The sequence below is a fragment of the Camarhynchus parvulus genome, chromosome 2, assembly GCF_901933205.1.
Source record: "Camarhynchus parvulus chromosome 2, STF_HiC, whole genome shotgun sequence".
Classification (NCBI taxonomy): Eukaryota; Metazoa; Chordata; class Aves; order Passeriformes; family Thraupidae; genus Camarhynchus; species Camarhynchus parvulus.
The window spans coordinates 118256988-118270587 of NC_044572.1; positions in this window are offsets into that span (position 1 = coordinate 118256988).

Genomic DNA, 13600 nt, shown 5'->3' on the forward strand with positions numbered 1-13600 from the left:
GATCTGCTGTAGAGTATTATATACTGTAGAATATATTGCTGTGCAATAGACCTCTGCGAAGGAGACTGAGTACTCCCAGATCACCCTGTATGCAGCTGCACAGGTCCTGTTTCCAAATACAATATTTTCTTCTGTTGATCAGAGGAGTGGAGCACATCTCCTACGAAGAAAAGCAGAGAGAATGGGGATTGTTCAGCCTGAAAAATAAAAGGCCTCAAGGTGACTTAATTGTGGCCTTCCAGTACTTGAAGGGGCCTACAAGAAAAATGGAGAGAGACTTTTTTACAAGAGCATGTAGTGCTAGGACAAGGGAGAATGGATTCAAACTGAAAGAGAGTAGATTTATATTTGATATTAGGAAAAAAATGGTTTTTACTGTCAGGGCGGTGAGGTACTGGAACAGGTTGTCCAGAGAAGTTGTGGATGGGATTTTCTCTAAGTGTCTATGGCCAGGTTGGACAGGACTTCAAGCCATCTGGTCTAGTGGAGTGTGCCCCTGGCACATGGCAGGGGGATTGGAACTAGATGATCTTCAAGGTCTCTTCCAACCCAGGCCATTCTATGATTCTGTGATAGTCTACCAATTTTTTCAATAGCTTGCCACCTTTTTTCAGTAATGAGGTCTGTAGGGTACTAAACAGAGCAGTACTTTTCAAGTTTTTCCTTGAGACACAGGACTCCAGAATGCCCAGACCTATGCCTCAGGTTTCTCAGATCTTGCAGTGGCTCAGATATTTTCCTCTGATTTCCATACCAATCTAGGAACTCTGGCCTCTAGTTTACATCTTCAAACATAATTTGGCAAGCAAGCAATGAACATAGCCTTCTACAAATTCTTAACCCTTCTGCTCTTAAAAAGGCACAGATGAGTCAGAGGGCTCTGGAAGAACATGCAAGTCCTAAGGCAGAGCTTTGCTTAACCTATTCTTCATCTTTCTTCAGTGAACACCTCACGCTAGGTGAAGTTCCTGTTCCCTTGTCGGCCTTGACAAATTCTTATTAAGCAACAGCACACCTAAAGTAGCACCTTCTAATGTGGTCTCGCTCCTGCGTCTCCTTTTTCCATAAATCCAGCCTAAGGACATGTAGTTATAACATGCAAGCTATATTGTTTGATCCAGCAATTGAATATGAGTTCCCAATGCCTCTGTATGGTTTTGCCATTCACTTTAGCTCTAAATCATTCTTTCTGGGCAAAACAGCTGTCTGAAGTACTGCACAGCACGTTCCTTTGTCTTCAAATGGACAGGATTCCAGCATATTACAGAAAGAAGTGGAATTCCTACTTGGAGCCAGAAATATCCTAGCTTATCAGAGAGGAAATTGGGCACTGGGCTGTGTCTGGATTCGTGGTGCATCCCTGACATTTGCTCCTGAACATGTCATTCTGCCAATACACTCAGTTTTGTGTAAAATTTTGCTATAACTAAATGTACTGGCAATCCTGGTGTGAGAAGTTCCAAAACTCAATTTTGGGATCCCTGCATGATTTCCCTGCATCAAGAATAGCTTAAGAGGGACTCTTCTCTCATTGTTTTTGCACTTTGCCCTGGGGATAAAAAAGTATTACCTTTTTCCTCCTCCCTCAGTGAATATAGGGACTTAAAGCTTCCTTGGAAAGATCTAGCTGATGCTGGAGATGGCTTAATGAATATTTTTTCATTTCCTGTGGTCTGCACTACATTCTCTAGGAAAAGGTGGAAAGAAAGCTCTCAAACAAAAACTATAAGTTGTTCACTACAAAACCACAGCAAAATTATTCTTTTGACCCCCTCTGGCAGCCTGCTTTTTACTGATTGTGCCATTTTCTATGCCTCTGAAGAAATTGTTCTTTCAACAAGTTAAAAGCTTGCTTGGTTTGCCTGCATGCTCTAATGGAAAGATAAATATGACTTCTCTTTTTCCTTAGTATGTAGCATGAAAATAGAAAATATCATTGGGATTTATGTGGAAATGTATGGCTGGCTTCTAGTATTGGATTATGAAATGCAATTTGGGATCACTAAAAACAAACATATATTTTGAAAACCTGATTAAGTACTTATTTTGGAAGGTCAAATATGACAAGTAATTTTTTTTTACTATTTTTAATGGTTCTTTTTAAGTTAAAACTTTTGCCATTTCAGAGGAAATCACATTCAACTCTATTTTGGCAGATAGTAGTGCAGAAAAAGTATTTTTTAATGCCCATAATTGCTTGAGGAATATCATTATTTAATGGGTTTTAGAGAAAAATAACTGTATTTAGACGAGGGCTTTTCTTATAACTGCATTTCAGCAAAATCAGAATGAACATAGTTCATTCACAATGTCTTCATTATGCAATATGTCCTGGAAGACTGAATAAAGAAATAAAAGCATCTTACTGTGTAATACAGAAGTTTAACCTTTTATGATATGACTAAATGGTGAAGGATTTTGAGAACTTAATTCCAGGTACTGACTGTTTAACAATTTATTAAAATCTCTTCACACTTCAGTAAACTTTACATATTGGGGCTTCCATTCATTTCCTTCTTGACAGATTGAATGAAAATATACAATACAGCTCTTGTATATTCATCTCTACTCTTTATGGTTGTTTTCCTTTAAATGAACAGGTATTATTGACTTTTATTCAGACCTATAAGTGAAAAAAACTCTGATAATACAATTCAGGCAGCACAGGAGGATGACACATATTTCTGGATACATTTGGAGATGAAGTACTTAAAATTGAGAACTATTTTAAAATCTGCTTCTGTTAACAATCACATTTCTAGACCACATTCATCCATGTAATGCACCCAATGTGTTACCTCTGGGTAGTAAAATTGTTCTTCATTCACAGAAATGCATCATAGTATGGCATTTCTCAAACCTAAATTGTTCTATTGCTTAAACTGTTCTGACTTTAAAAAAAGCTCCATCAAAAGAGCTTTAAATAGTACATAGGTTTATACTGATAAAAGTGGATAAATGAAAATACACATAGCTGAGAAGCACTTTTACATTCTGTGTGAAACTGAACTGTGTTTTTCCATTTCCCTAAGACAGTATATTATTTTGGTTTTGAGCTTTCTGAACAGACTGTTGTTTTTCAAACAAAAATTTTACTGATCATTTTTAGAGCGCTTGTTTCATTTTATAGAGTAATGGTTGCATTTACAATTCTACTCATATGTTCTGAGGTGTTTTGAAGAGCTCATAATGATAAAAATATTTCTGTGGGAGCACAGAATGTGAAGTGTTGTTTGTTTGGGTTTCACCTAACAAATAGTGGGATGCATCCATTTTTTTGTCACCTTTGCTGATATTTAAGCAGAATGGATACAATCAAATAGAGGTGTACCTGTTCATTAATGAGAAAATAGTTTAATTTTACTCACATCTTTTCTCCAGCTCCTGTTTATCACATACTCTCCTGTATTGGTCAGCAGCAACAAGAACCTTTTTTTTGTAAGTCAATTGAAAACATCCAAAGTGAGAATCCTAGAAGATTATCTATCTTCACAAGTTCATTTGGGGTTTTGATATTACTTTTTTAAGGGCAAAATGAAACTTTTCCAATATTTATTTAGGTTTTTTTACTTAATTAACCAAGCAGGTTATCATGTTACCTGACACCAAGAAATGGAGCTGTTTGTGTGGTAAATTACTTTTCAGAATGAAGTAAATACTGGGGAGATTAAGTGTAAAACAGGTGTCATATCTGGGACCAAATTCAGGGACAGTGTCAGCTGGTGAAAACCACACTTCACTAAATGCACATGCAATGTCTTATACTGATTAAATCTTAACTCCAAAAAGAAGGATTAAGAACATATGCAGAAGCATAAATTAAAGGGTGCAGGTTTTTTTCCCATTTACTTTTAGATCTTCTAAAATCTCTCTGGCAAGTAAATGAAGTGTAAAGGCAAACTGAAGTATACTCCCAAGGTTTTTCCTTATGACTTTCTCATCCAGGGTGGCTGCAAAAGGCTGCAGCAGACTGAGGCTCAGCCACATGGGTGTGTGACCAGACTGGCCTTTGCTTGTAAAGGACCCATGAGGAACAGACCACAAAGCCAAGCAACTCTGTGGATATCACTGCTTTTACTAGAGGCAGAGTAGCCCCACAAGACAGATCAAACTTAGGCCATTCTTTACCTCTCTGACATCCTTTTTATCTAGTCATACATGCATAATTTCAACTTTCCATCTCACAGGCTGGTTTACAGTCCTCTGGGATTCATAAGAAGGTCCTTCAGTGCACAATCTTATCCTTCCTCATGACCAGGCCCTAATTCCACAGAAGCTCTAAGTCATCTTCATGCTTCACAAAAGAGCTTCCTTGAGCAAATGACTAAACTTCAGGCATTTTATAGCTCCTATGGATTTTTCTGTCCACTTAGAGACATGAAAATATCTGGGCTTAGAACTTGTCCTTCATTGCTGGAAGATAGGGAAGCAGAAAAGAAGGGAATGATGCACCTTTTGCTATCCAGCTACCTTTTTTGCATTTTGGAGAAGCCCTTCAGTCTCACTGCAGTGCAGAAAATTGTTACTCCAAAACATTTGCTGTAAACATAGCAGGAAGGACTTGACCTTCAGTTCCATTCCAATGTCATCTGCAAGTAAATTGTCAAAAACTTTGTCTTAAAATCACCAGCTAAGGTTATCTGAGAGAATTTCAGCATCTTGGTGGCAGAATGGGATGAAGTCTGTGTCTTTTTGACGTGTAGCTCTCATGAAATCTTCTGCCACATGAGTCTATATCCTTCTGAGGTTACTTTCTGGGAAACTTGAAGGTCAGTAGCTGCTCACAATCACACAAGACAGCAGTCGGTTTTAAACTAGAAGGCTTTGTATTTCTGTTCTTCAGAGTAGAGTAAACAGCAAGTCAAATGTGCATATTTGTCACCTGACACTACTTTCTGCTTTCTCACGAGGCAGTCATCTCACAGCTTCCTTTTGGTTGGCTGGCTTAGTTCTTGCCTCAAAAATCTCCTAGCTTCGTTGTTTCCTCTGTTACACCTACTGCTGCATAAAGATCTATTCAAAACTTTGTTCCTTTTTTCACTTGCAGTCACATTAACTTGACATGAGCTGCGCTTTCTGGTGTAGAGAGAAAAATGGTGCTGGTCCATCAGCTCTCAAGCTGTGAGATTCATTTGGTGGCTGTCACAGGGAAAGCCATGAGAGTGACCTACCTGTGTGATTACTGCTTGTTCTTTGTGTTGCTTTCTTCTTTTACTATGAATAAAAAAAAAAAAAAGAATCCCTTAAATTCAGTTAGATAATCGTGTAGAAGTGCATGGGGAAAGCAGAGTATATATGTATGTGTGTATGTAGATACGTGCATTATATAATATATATTTATAACTAGGTAGATTTGCCTTATATAATGCAAATAGTTATGTTTTTTGTGGGTCTGTTTCTGTCACAGAAACTACGTCCTCCCCATAGCATGTTCGCTGCATAATCTTGCTGTTCCCCAGTTGAGGTGAGAATTAATTAACCTTTGCTCTCTCCTCTGTCGCTCCTTGTGACAATCCTCTTGGGTTACTCTTTAGTATGGATCTATCTACTGCCAATTCTAGCAATCTCATTGCTAAATAGATGTCATTTTTTGCTTTGTAACAAGACCCCAGCTCTCTCACACCAAGTGAGAGCATTTCCAATGGACTTCTAATCAGAAGTTTAGTGATACAGCATCTCTACTGGTAAAGTACAAAAGAGGCTCTGAAGGGTTTTTTTGTCTCACTAGGATTCCAAACCAACAGATTATTTGAATATAAATGAAAGAGCAGAAAATTAAGAATAAAATTAATTCCTTTTCTGGATTGAATTTTCCTCAGACTATTTTTAATAATTTTGGAGCTACTTCAAACTTCTTGATCATTTTAAATACACACGTTTGTGGGCATACATTGTGTTCTGTCGTTCTAAATATCACCCTATTTATAATTAAGGTGCAGCATAAATCATGGACAAACACAACAAAAGCAAATAATTTATCCTAGAGATGAAAAATTTCAAATAGAAATTTCCTTTTAGAGTTGGCATGCACTTCATGCTTAAGAATAAATGTGATTATGATATAGATAATCTGGGAAAAACAATATATGTAAAATCTATACTGTTGATATTTTTAAATAGTCATATTTTATTTTAATAATTTATTCATTTGAGCCTGAGATGCAAAAATAACTTTAGATTTAAGAAGCATGAACATAACCAAAATAACGACAGTCTTATAGACATATGTTGCAGTCCTGAAGCAAGGGTGTTTTCTATCCTTCTCCATAGTTCCACTTTTACTCAGTATCAGACTGTACATAGACATTTCCTCCACAAGATGGTGAGTACAGTGTTTGTGTTAAGTAAATGACCATGCAGATTATTGACCAATGATGGTGCAGGAGGCTTCTGCTAGCTTATGGTGCTGTGGAGTCTTTTAGAATTACAGTAATACTAACCAAGCTGGTTGTGTCCCTGCTCCCTTTGGGCAGCCATGCACACATCTGTATTCCAATCAGATGAAAGTTATTGTCCAAGTATTGTCCAATAAAAAGGAATTTAATAACTTTATCTCATCAGGTTCTACACAGCCCAGTTTGTGTGTGTCTTATCTTGGACAGTTATTTTGTAATAAAATCAGGGATCATTAGAGTAGTAAAATAGAATATGCTGAGAAGGAAGGGACTCACAAGGACTATGGAGTCAAACAGTCAGCTAATTTTACCAAACCTTAACTCTTTCTCACAGTAGGCCAAAAAAATAGATTTAAACAATCTCACTTGGATACTCTAACTCAAATAAATCCAAAAGGCTGCAATATTTTACTTATACAGAAATCCAAAACCACTTTGGAAAGCAAAAATAAGGAATTGCATGTTTCAATTCCTAGAAATGAACCATTAATAATACACATACTATCACTAACTAATGTGTAAATCATAGTATAGCAATCATTCTGTTCCTAAATAGCCAATGAAGCAATTTCTCTTCAAAGGGAGAATAGGTAACTCAGGTTAGTTGATGTTCTGTACCCAGAGGGAACATTACTGTTGATGTTTTTTATTCTAAAGTGTGGCCTAGTGCCATCTCTAAATCAAAATTCATTTATCTTTTTTCAAATAGAAAAGTTTTCTTTCATTTTTTAGATGAAGCTAGTAATTTTCCTTGCTGACTTTCACTGACAATCTGTCTATCCCTGTGGAAGATATGAAACACGGGAGAGCTATATTCTCTTTTTCCCAACACAGCAAACTTCCTAGATGGCAATTCTGTCCATTATCATGACAGCATTTTCATCAAAACATCTAAACAGAGATGCTCACATGGATTTTTTTTTTAATTTTGCCTAGATTAGTATGAATTCTAAGACTTGGGATTTTATAATGCTACCAGATAGAACCTCCAAGGAGAACACCTTGTTTTTCCAGGGCCATCTTTCTTGATGTATTACAACTCCGATGATGTGAAAAGTACCCTCCCATTCCTATTGAGAACACATTCCTAGCAAAAGATAATTAAGAAAAGCAAACACTTACTTTTAAAATACTTGCCTTTTATAACTATGTCAAAAGCTGAAAGACTTCTAAAGACTGAAGAAAAAAAATATTATTTCCTTAAAGCTGAAGTATTACCAATTCTTCTCAATAACTCAGAAAAAAATAAGTTCATGGAACTCTAGCAAGTACCAACTTTCTGAAACTTCAGCAACTTATTTTAAACAGGTCTCTTAGTTTCCTCCACTTTGCTGAGTATTGGGATATTTGAATCATTTAACTTCTTGAACTGAATTATTTTGTGCACCACAAGCCAGATTTTGCAGTATCAACAGCTCATCATGAAACAGAGCCAATGCGGCACCAGGAAATAGCTAAAGCAAGAGAAGAAACAGATTTGTTTAATTTTGCACACATATTCCTTAGAAATCAGTGATGAGGGTAAAGAAAATCCAGAACACGTATAGTTTTCCTAAAAAATATTTGGATAAAATTAATTTCATATTTGTGAAGTTTTCCACAGACTACTGAAGGCTTAGTAGCAACTGTTGCCAAAACTTTAATTTCAGTTAGCTTTACAGCCCTTGACTTATTCCTAAAAGTATTTTTTTCAAAGAAGAGTTTTAGGAGACAGTCAGCAGTCAAGCTTTTAAAGTAGCAGGAATCTTTAAGAAAGATTTTTTAATGCTATTTGAGACTTTTTTTTTCTTTCTTTGGAAATACAATTAACATCTATGCTTAAATTTATTAATTATGAGTACTGACTGTACACATATTTGTTGTCTACCTGTATATCAAATTCTATAAGAGCAAATAGTTTTGCCTGAAAAATGTTTTCTGCAAGAGTTACAGGAAAAAAGTATAATCTAGACAGCTTTCTGTGGCAGAGTTTCACACAATTTCCTAATTCTATATAGTCATATTTGTAGGGGTGTATGGATAAAAGACAATTTTCCCATTTGACAGTTTCCAACTGTATAAAAAACTACTGCAAGAGACATGAGAAAGATAACATACATTATTTTTGTGTGAGGTTCTTTTCAGTCTTTTTACCTGTTAGTACCAAGGATTGTCACATTTGGAATATCTAATTATTTAATCTGAAAAAAAAAAGTGATTTTACAATTTCCCACAGTTATGGAAGTGTCATCTTTGCATGATTTCTCTCACCTTCTGGAGCTTGTTTATTTTATGTGTATATATAATAACTGCGGTACATGTCTCCTAGTGCACCCCATGGCTAGCACTGCATTAAAAGAAGCTTTCTTCAGTTTAAAGTGAAGTAAAACCAGAGAGAGATGTGCTCTGGAGTAATAAGGAAAACATGAAGATTGAGAAGTACTTAACATTACTTACTGCCATGTTTGCAAATGTCACAGACCATTCACAGATGGAGGGGTTTTTCTGTGTTTAAAGTCTTTATTGTCTACAAGAAAGACAAGAAATATTTCCATGAAGATGTCAAGGGATACCAGGATGGTCATTAATACTGGTGTACTGAATGGGAAAGAGAAAAGGCAGAGTCAGGAATGCTTGTAACGCTGCAGTACAAACATGACCTGCAGCACAGAGCCCAACAGCAACAGGGAATACTGCAGAAACTGGGCCCATGAGTCAACTCCTTTTCTGTCACCATGGTCTCATCCCTTTCAAGTGCCTTTTAGCACTGTCTAGCTGAGAGAAGCCAGAATTTCAACAGTAAACACACAATCTCAGGTATCACCGTTGTAGAAAGAGAGAGAAATGCTAAATGTCTGGTTTGCTAGCCAGCAGAGTAAGGGTATACCTGTTCCCACCTCTTTTATAGAATTCTCCTAAACACCAGAGATTTTAAAGGAGCAGGGAGATTTACCAACACTTTGTTACACAGTGTTGTAGGACTAAAGGCAGATGCAGTCAAGCAGAGTTTAGTTTTTACCGCTAAACATAGGGGTTGTTTAAGAAACATGACCTCCAGTGAGGTTGAAAGCCCAAGATTCAACTCCAAAATATCTTCAAGGCCAACTGCTTCTGTATGGGAAACAGAAGGTCACAAAATCAAGTCTTTAGACTAAATAAAAGAAGCTATTTCATCTGAGAGATCAGTTTGATAGATACACTAAAACACAGAACCGCATTATCCAAAGAGTAACAATGTTCTATCAAAAAGGACAAGAAAGGGAGGGGCAGGTAAGCAGCTTTTAGAATCATAGAATCATTTAGATTGGAAAAGACCTTTAAGATCATGAAGTATAACAGTTTCTGTAGTGCTGACAAGTCGACCAATAAACCATATCCCTAAGTTCCATATCTAAGTTCCTCCAGGGATGGTGACTCACCCACTTCCATGGGCAGCCTGCTCCAATGCTTGAAAACCCTTTCTGTGAAGAAATTTTTCCTAATATCCAATCTAAACTTTCTCTGGTGTAATTTGAGGCCCTTTCCTCTTGTCCTACTGCTTGTTACCTTGGGAAGAGGAGACCAACCCCCATCTTACTACAGCCTGCTTTCAGGTGGTTGTAAAGAGCAATAAGGTCTCTCCTGAGTCCTTTTCTCCAGGCTGAACAACCCCAGCTCTCTCAGCTGCTCCTCATGAGACTTGTGCTCCAGACCCTTCTCCAACTCTCTTGCCCTTCTCTGGACATGCTCCAGCAGCTCAATGTCCTTGCAGTGAGGCACCTCAGCTGAGTACAGGGGGACAATCCCTGTCCTGGTCCTGCTGGCCACGCTATTGCTGGTACAAGCCAGGTGCCATCGGCCACCTTGGCCACCTGAGCACACATTCATGTTCAGCTCATGTTCAACTGCTGTCATGGCTCATGGTCAGCTGCTGTCAACCAGCACCCCAGGTCTTTTTCCAATGGGCAGCCACTCTGCCCCAAATCTGTAGCAGGGCATGGCATGGTTGTCACCCAAGTCCAGGATTCAGCACTTCATCTTGCTGAACCTCATAAAACTGGCCTTGACTCATTAATAAGGGTGTCCAGATTCATCTGCAGAGCTTCCTGCCCTCCAGGAGACCAACACTCCCATTTATGTGCCAGGTCATGACACTCAAGATAATTTGTTCCACATTGTGCTGGTTTTGATTTTCTCTTAAAGACCATAGTACTGCAAGACTTGATTATTTCAAGGTCTAATGTTAGAAGGCCATTTTGAAGGGATGGATAATTAGTTGCTTGGATGTATATCACCTTTTTATTATCAGAGAATTGTTTCTTGCCAAGACTTTTATATGGGTTACAACTGCCCTTTCATTAGCATGGTTTCTCAGTGCCTGCCAGTAATACTCTGGGAGACATGAGTGGCACCTGCCACATGAGGCTTTTATCTTCTTATCCTTTCCCCAAAGCAGAAATTACTCATGAAGGAAAATATTTTTCCCTGGTAGGTTTTACTTTGTCATATGTACATGCAGCAAAGGGCTTGTATTAAATAGAGCTAGGTCAAAGAAATTATGACTTCTAGCTCCTGTAGGAGTTCATTTCACTGTCTTGCACTGGATTTGAAGATCTCTTATCTGGTTCAAAGACTCTTACCCTTGAGGGAAATAGCTGGATTACAATTGAGGGTCAACAACTTGAATAGGAACATACCTGTTTCATAAGACCCAGAAATTTTTAATTTAATGACTTAATTAATCCTTGTTCTTCAATTAAAGATCAACCATTTCTTTTCTTTTTTCTCCCTTTATTAACAGAAGATATTCTGTGGGGTTTTTTCTCCTTTTTGATCAAAGCATCTGAATGACTGGGTATGATGAGATGAAATTTTATAACTATTCAGTTCTGCAGAGCTATTGGTCTGCCAGTTCACAGTACTTTTTATTGTTTTAAAAATTTGCAATTTCATTTTGGTTTCCTCTCTACTCTTTTACAGGAGAGAAATATATCTCCTAAATGAAAAAGGCTGAAAGATTAGGGAAGTAAAGTGTTTCAAGTTCTGAAAAGATACAGCTGATTATAAGATGAAAAAGATAACTGAGTAAATACTTATACTTTTAATACATATTTGTCATGCTTTATGCACTGTTTTTTATCCTAAGCATTATCTTTCATTTACCAGTTTCCTTATGGTTCCACTTGAATAAAGTCGATTCACTTTCAGCATGATTTATTACAACAAGTAAAGATAGATATCATATGCTATTAAGTCACTTGTATAGTGATGTCAAACAGTTAATGAATGAAATCACTGAAATCCAAAGTGTAATAACAGAGCAAATATTTTTATTTGAGCCAAAGTCCTGCCACTGTGAAGAAATATTGGGATAGAAGGACATTAGAGTTACCGTTCAACTAATGAAATATGAAGAAGTCCCTAATGAAAAAAAAAAAGAAAGAAAAGAAAAAGTGTGACTCAAAAAATATAAATTAATTTAAAGGATTTTGAGTTCACAGCAAAGTACCAAAATGTAAGCAGAATGTGCACAGGCAATTCTCTCCTCAAAGTTCTAAGTTTACCAAAAGTGAAATTCCAGCCCCCTGAATGTAGGCAGTACAATGGGTTAGGGAACATTTATGTGAATGAAGCCATGTTCCTCTATCAGTCCTGCTTCCTTCCTTATCCTGTAGTCAGGCTGGCTAAGAATGGTAAACACTCTGCTGTCTTCAGTGTGAGCCCTGTTTAGGAAGAAATTCCACAGTCAAAACACACAAGGATCAGGTCTAAATATATTATAACCAAAGCCCTCACTCTATATATGAAAAATAGGTCAGAATTATCAGAGTTACTTAGAATAGGCAGAGAACATGGTGAGACTGTGTGATATATTTTAAATGTACGTTTTTCAGAACCAAGACCAGCAGGTCAAAAGAGATGATCCTCCCTGTCTTCTACTCGAGTGTTGTGATATCCCACCTGGAGTTCTGTATCCAGATCAGGGGCTTCAGTACAGGAAAACTTGGACCTGCTGCAGCAAGTCCAGAGAAGGGCCGTGGAGATGCTCAGAGGCCTGGAGCACCTCTCCTGTGGAGGCAGACTGAGGGAGCTGGTTGATCAGTCTGGAGAAAATGAGTGTCTGAGGGGATTTTATAGCACCTTCCAGTACCTAAAAGGGTGAGAGCAGAGCTGGAAAGGGACTTTGTACAAGGGCATGTAAGTGACAGGACAACGGTTGATGACTTTAAACTGAAAAAGGGTAGGTTTGGGTTCAATATTGGGAATAAATTTTTCTCTGTAGGGTGCTGAGGCACAGGAACAGGCTTCCCAGAGAAGCTGTGGATGTTCCATCCCTGGAAATGTTCAAGGCCAGATTGAGTGGAGCTCCGCATAACCTGCTCTAGTGGAAGGTGTCCATGATCAGGGCAGGGAGATTGGAAATAAATTATCTTTAAAGTCCCTTCTGATCCAAGCCGTTCTATGACTCTAAGAATCACTCCAGCATTGTACATATCTCTAATTAACAGATTAGCAGTGACTCTTCTAGACAGACTCTAGTCTTGGAGAAGGGGTTCTTGCATCCATACTGAAGAAAGGAATTATGCATTTCCCTTTCTATATCTCTGAAAACATAACTTCAAACAGTGAAACAGAAATTTATCCCAGCCACATATAGAATTGTTTTAAAAGTCTTCTTTTCTTCCAAATATTTCAGTGATTTATGGATTTATACTAATCACACCCCTTGGAACTTTTTGATATGTAATTTTGGGTAAATACCAATATTTTAATCCCACTGTCTATTAACAGTTTTCCTACTGATTACTTTTATGTAAGACCTAGGGAAATGAAGTAACAAAAACTTCATCTTTTCTAGGACTTTAGACTGTAAATATATTTATGCATATGTATAAAATGGTAGCTGTAGTATTACTGCGCTTGAAATCAGACCAAGAAGAGGCTCCTACCCCCATTTCATTTATATGTAAGGAGTGATACTCCTATCAAAATCTCAAGTCATACAGGCATATTGTCAGGGTGCTCAGGAGAGAAAAGTAATTGGGCAGGGACCTTTTCTGGCTGACGTTCTTGATATGTAAGAAAGGTGGAAGATGAGAATAAGAGAGATGAGAGAAAAAAAAGACAGAAAAAATCTGCAAGCCACAGTAGATATCTTTACATTGTGTTTTGAGAGATGTCCAGATAGTGAACATGGAAACATGGCTCCAAGTATTGCTTCCCTGACTAGATGAGGCAGCACCTCT